Source organism: Gigantopelta aegis, chromosome 13 (genome assembly GCF_016097555.1).
Source record: "Gigantopelta aegis isolate Gae_Host chromosome 13, Gae_host_genome, whole genome shotgun sequence".
Taxonomy (NCBI): Eukaryota; Metazoa; Mollusca; class Gastropoda; order Neomphalida; family Peltospiridae; genus Gigantopelta; species Gigantopelta aegis.
Genome location: NC_054711.1, coordinates 28,885,631 through 28,891,785, shown reverse-complemented (window position 1 = coordinate 28,891,785; position 6,155 = coordinate 28,885,631).

Here is a 6,155-nt window from a genome sequence, read left to right as displayed (position 1 = left end):
AATTCTGAATCAGGTGAGCATACTTTACATTTTACATTTGGTTTCAAGGATGGAAATTTCACAACAATTAAATCCCTAATTAGCACTAATTAGCATTTGACCTCTTCTTAAGTGCACTTTCCCGCATTATTTTTTTTTCTTCTTAAATTGGTAATTCTGAATCAGGTGAGCATACTTTACATTTTACATTTGGTTTCAAGGATGGAAATTTCACAACAATTAAATCCCTAATTAGCACTAATTAGCATTTGACCTCTTCTTAAGTGCACTTTCCCGCATTATTTTTTTTCTTCTTAAATTGGTAATTCTGAATCAGGTGAGCATACTTTACATTTTACATTTGGTTTCAAGGATGGAAATTTCACAACAATTAAATCCCTAATTAGCACTAATTAGCATTTGACCTCTTCTTAAGTGCACTTTCCCGCATTATTTTTTTTTCTTCTTAAATTGGTAATTCTGAATCAGGTGAGCATACTTTACATTTTACATTTGGTTTCAAGGATGGAAATTTCACAACAATTAAATCCCTAATTAGCACTAATTAGCATTTGACCTCTTCTTAAGTGCACTTTCCCGCATTATTTTTTTTTCTTCTTAAATTGGTAATTCTGAATCAGGTGAGCATACTTTACATTTTACATTTGGTTTCAAGGATGGAAATTTCACAACAATTAAATCCCTAATTAGCACTAATTAGAGTCTTTCCCTCAAACTATTTTTTCTGAATTTGGGATTTGGGCTCAGTGACAGAAACAGAAACAGAAACAGAAACTTTATTACGACTCAGGCCGTTACACAACGGCATATGAGGTTCATGCAATACACAATATAATACAGTGACAAGATGGGGTTTACAGGAGATAATATGGTAATTTGCTAATTACATACTCGTATTAGTTTGACAAAATAGTGATAATATACAAGTAATGCAAGTAGTACCTGTATGATATATAGTATATTAAAGACATGTATGTGAACACTATATACACAATATAAATGAGTTATTAATGCTAATAATAAATAAATAATACACTCGAACATAATTATCCAAAATACTTTTCTGTTGTTCTTTAGGGTTTATGACATGTCCTCTACCAAATAGCAAAGGAATTTCGGATGGAACTTTCACAACAATTAAATCCCTAATTAGCACTAATTAGCATTTGACCTCTTCTTAAAAGAGGGGACAATTAAGGCATTTGACCTGGTATGCATATTCAACGATATATAATGCACATTATTGCTTAACATCAACAAGTATAATCGTATAGTTAATAAATAAAACGGTTAAATGTGACGGCTATTATATATAACGGGCACAGCCATTTTGTACCATCCCAGTGAATACGCCCTCTGGCGAGCTGGTGGTTACGTAATACCTAACGTGTCACGTCAGGAATTAGTCTTCGAACTGAAGAAACAAAACATACCTTATTATTGCGAAAGCATCACAATGTTCTGTAATAATATCCATCCCAGTAAGCCAGCAACAATTTAATTATATATTATTTTCCAATACAAAATAAGCCACCATTGTCAAAGTGTTGAAATAACTGTATTATGTTTGGTACATAAATTAATCCATGTACTAAAATAATAATCGGAGTGTTTTCTTGGTTAATTGGTCTTTTCTTTCCGTGGCCTGTACCTGTGGCTCCTAATTGACAGGTGTATATTTAGACGGTCTCCAGACACTGTGTCTAGACACACTAAAAAAGACGTGCCTCTTTTATTAAGATCACAAGGTATTGTGTGGTAACCGTATGAATACCCCTTCAGTAGTAATGGGCATTATTAGCCACCCTGCTTTATTACTGTAAGTAATTATGTAAAACCCTTGATTAAGTAGACTTTCCCATCTAAAATCACAAAACTGACCAATTACGTCGTCCCAAAGAAAAGAAAAATATCACTTGCGTATCGGAACAGAACAGAACTTTATTCACTCAGAACACCAAACGGTGTTACATTGAGGTGTTTACAAACATATATATATACACAATACAATGGCGGCTGCTGATTAAAACATACATACATATAATTATATCTATCTATATCTATATATCTATCTATCTATCTATCTATCTATCTATCTATATACATATACACAAACGATAAAATATATTAGTTGAATAAATCTATGAGAAAGGCGTGTCTTTTAATACACTATTAATGACATTAAGAAACGTACATAGTTTCTTTATAATAGATAATTGTTTTGTGTTAAAGAGCTTGTGTAATTTAAAAGTGTTTGGTCTGTTGAAGTAATATTTATTTAAGTAGGTTGATCTTTCGTTAGTAAAGTGTGGACATTGAAATAGGTAATGAAATTCATCACCTATTGTGATTTTGCAAAGAGGGCAAATTCTATTTTTTCTTTCAATATTTTGCCATCTGCCAGTTTCAATTGGAAGATAGTGATTGCTGGTTCTGAATCGACTGTAAATAATGCGTATTTTTTCAGGTAAGTATGGAAGGTAATTTTCACAAACATGTGCCGATTTAAATATTCTATAAGTAATACATTTGGGATAAGTATTAATATTTTCGTTCCAGGTTTGTCTGAATTGATCTTTTAAACGTTGAGTAACTAACTTAATAAATGAGTTCTTATTTGAAACTGTCTGGTTTAACCAATAATTTCCCAGTCCTAATTTATTTAATATATCGTTTATATTACTTGCAGCCAGGTGAGTGGTCGTTTTTGCTCGAACGTATCCTACCAATAGGCCTAAAAAGAAAAATACTATAACTCCATTTCGTTCTATTAATGCAAATTGAAATATATTTAGTAAATAGTTTTTTATACTATCAAGTCATTTATGTTGTTTTACAAGTCAGGTTGTTGAAAGCGAAGCGCCTTGTCGTAAATTAGAACGTTTGTTTACACTGTGCATAGACAAAATGGACGGAGCTGACGTCACTTCGCCCCAAGCTATACCACCGGTCGTCACAAAAAACGAAACAAAATGGCTGCCCCCAGTTAGCAGGAATAATCATGGGGGTTTTTATTAACTCTAAAATTACGCGTTTTTCATTTGTTAAAGTCTGAGTATGTGTTGGTGGTCCGGGTATGCATCTTTCCAACACATACGGCTCTTGTTTGAGTTGACCCTACCTTTAAGTGCACTTTCCCGCAATATCTTTTTCTTAAATTGGTAATTCTGAATCGGGTGAGCGTACTCTGCATTTTACATTTGGTTCCAGTGATGGAACTTTCACAACAATTAAATCCCTAATTAGCACTAATTAGAGTCTTTCTTAAGTAACCTTTCCCGCAAAATATTTTTCTTAACTTGTGGATTTGGGCTCAGTGAGATGTCCTCTAATAAGCAGCAAAGGAATAGAACTTTCACAAAAATTAAATCCCATTTTGGGGGTAATTTCAGTAGCGCCCCTATTTACCCCCGCACTATATTTACTTAAGAATTGGGTTTCTGTAGTCAGTTGGGGTCCCTCTACACCTCAACCACCTCAAACCTTTTGCAAATCTCACAACAATTAAATCTCACTTGGCTCCCGGTCTATCTCTCATTCTTTTTTTTCTCTCTCTCTTTCTCCCCTTGGTACTTGATAACTCACACTAACCACTAACAACTAACCACTGTAGTAGACAGACAGCCCAGATAGCTGAGGTATGTGCCCAGGACAGTGTGCTTGAACCGTAATTGGATATAAGCACTGTGACGGAACTTGCTCTTATCTTTTCGCCTGTGGCTATGTCCATTGTGTTGGGGGCTAGTGCAGCTTGGTTACGTAATACCTCCGCGCGACCGTGCCTCCTAATACACACCCAGACCAGATGTGGAGGTCATGTGGAGAGTGGTTACGTAATACCTCCACGCGACCATGGTATCTCTAGCGAACTGGCGACGATCAGTCTAGGCTTGTAAGAAAATATACCGTCTTGGAAATATACACATCATACGATTCGGTCCCGCGTACTGTCTCCGGACCAGTCTGGGATTTTTATAAATATTTTAATACTGTATTATACCAATATTCTTTAAACAGTGTCTCCGGTAATCTGACGAAGTAAATTGTAGGCTTCACTGTTCTAATATTTTTATACGAGTATTTGGTAAGATAAAGCTTAGCCGGTGATCCTAGAGGACCTAGGTAAACTGTAGGTTATTGTCTTTATTGTGATATGTACCAGTATTAATTCTGTATTACAAGGTTACTGAATGAGTTAGGAATAGAGTTGTAATTCCTTTATTAATTACGTTCCCCTGGCAGCGTTTCTCAATTATCACACGTGTGTGTGTTGTATCACGGTGAAGTGATTGGAATATTGTGTAAACTACACACCTAGTGATTAACTAATTAAGTGATTAGCTCTGGGTTGTTATTATATTGTTGTTGTTAATTAATTAACTGCGGCAAGTGCATTTGTCAGCGTAGGTGTTAATACAGATTCTAAAGTATATTGTGTCTTGTTGTGTTTTCTAGTGAACTAAACGTGCTACATATATATATATATATATATATTTATATAAGATCTTATCTCTGATTACTCCTAGAGCCGGGCCTCTCGGGTAGTAGCCTGCCCGATACAGAGAGATCTAATAGATATACAGTTAGAAGGGATATTTGGATAATCATGTTTTATTTAGTTACGGGTATTATAGGATCCCCTTGACAGGATAAAAATTGGGGGCTCGTCCCGGATCTGAAACGGGACATGCATATTTTAAAAGTATGGTTTGTAAATGGGGGCTTTATAAATTTTTTTTACAAATTCACTAGAAGTAGCAACGTTGTTCACTAGAAAAAAAATAAGTGCGTCATATCTAAACATGGATAAGAATTTGCTGGATACGCTCAGTGTAGTGGAGATAAAGCGGGCGCGTAAGGCCGAATTAGTTGAAATCGCGAGTGAGCGGGAAATTGATTTAACATCAGCTAAAACATTAGGAGATATAAGGATGGTCCTGTTATGGAAGAAAGTGAGATTGTTCCAGAGATAGAGATAAATGAGTTGAGTGTGGAACAACAGTTAGCTTTTAAAAAGCTTGAGTACGAAAGAGAAGAACGTGCATAAGATAGAGAGAGATAGAGAAAAAGAAGATAGAGGTAGAGGAGAGAGAGATGGGGATAGAGAAAGAGAAGAAAGGGGTACAGAAGAGAGAGAGAGAAAGATAGAGAGAGATAGAGAAAAAGAAGATAGAGGTAGAGAAGAGAGAGATAGGGATAGAGAATTCCAGTTAGCAAAATTAAAAGTGGAACATGAGTTAAAGTTAAATGCTGAAGAAGTTAGACGAGAGGCAGGAAATGGGTTTAACATGTTGGAGACTTATAGATCAGTGCCTGTATTTGACGACCAGGAGGTAGATATGTTCTTCCAACTTTTTGAACAGGCCGCCAAGCAGCTAAATTGGCCTCAGTCTAAGTGGACATTGTTAGCCGTGTCAAGGTTTAAGGGAAAGGCTAGCTTAGCCTATAATTCAATGAGTGATGAGAGGGCTAGTCAGTATGACCTAGTTAAGTCTGCAGTGTTGAGGGCTTATGAGTTGCGACCTGAGGATTATCGTTTATGGTAGAGCGAGTTGAAAAAAACACAGGGTCAGTCTTATAGTGAGTTCGTGGCTAAGAAAGCAGGGTTGTTTGATAAATGGGTGGTTTCTCATCAGGTAGGGTCATATACAGAGTTACGGCAATTGTTGATCTTGCAGGACGTTAAAAATGGGTTGCCAGTGAGGTTACGTATTCATTGAGAGGATCGTGATATCAAAAAGATAGAGGATGCAGGCATAGCAGCAGATGACTACGTTTTAATCCACAAAGCTCAGGCAGTACAGGGTAGTTCTATACAACAGGGTGATAAGAAGAAATTTCAGCCAGGTTTTTCCCGGGAAAGTAACTATCGGGGAGAGTCATCTAGTTGGTCAGTTAGTCAGGCAATGAATGCACCTGGTGGGCAAAGTAAGGATAAACCTGCATTATCAGCCAATGCACGAACTTTTCGTCCACATTGCAGTTACTGTAAAAAGGATAACCATCTTGTCTGGGACTGTTTTAAAAGGAAACGCGATAAAACGCAAGTGGTCGGTTTAGTGAGGTCAGCTCCGTTAGCGAGAGAGTTATTGGTTAGTCCCATGGCAGAGAAAGTAAACCCGTATGTGTCCACTGGTATGGTTTGTGATGTGAAA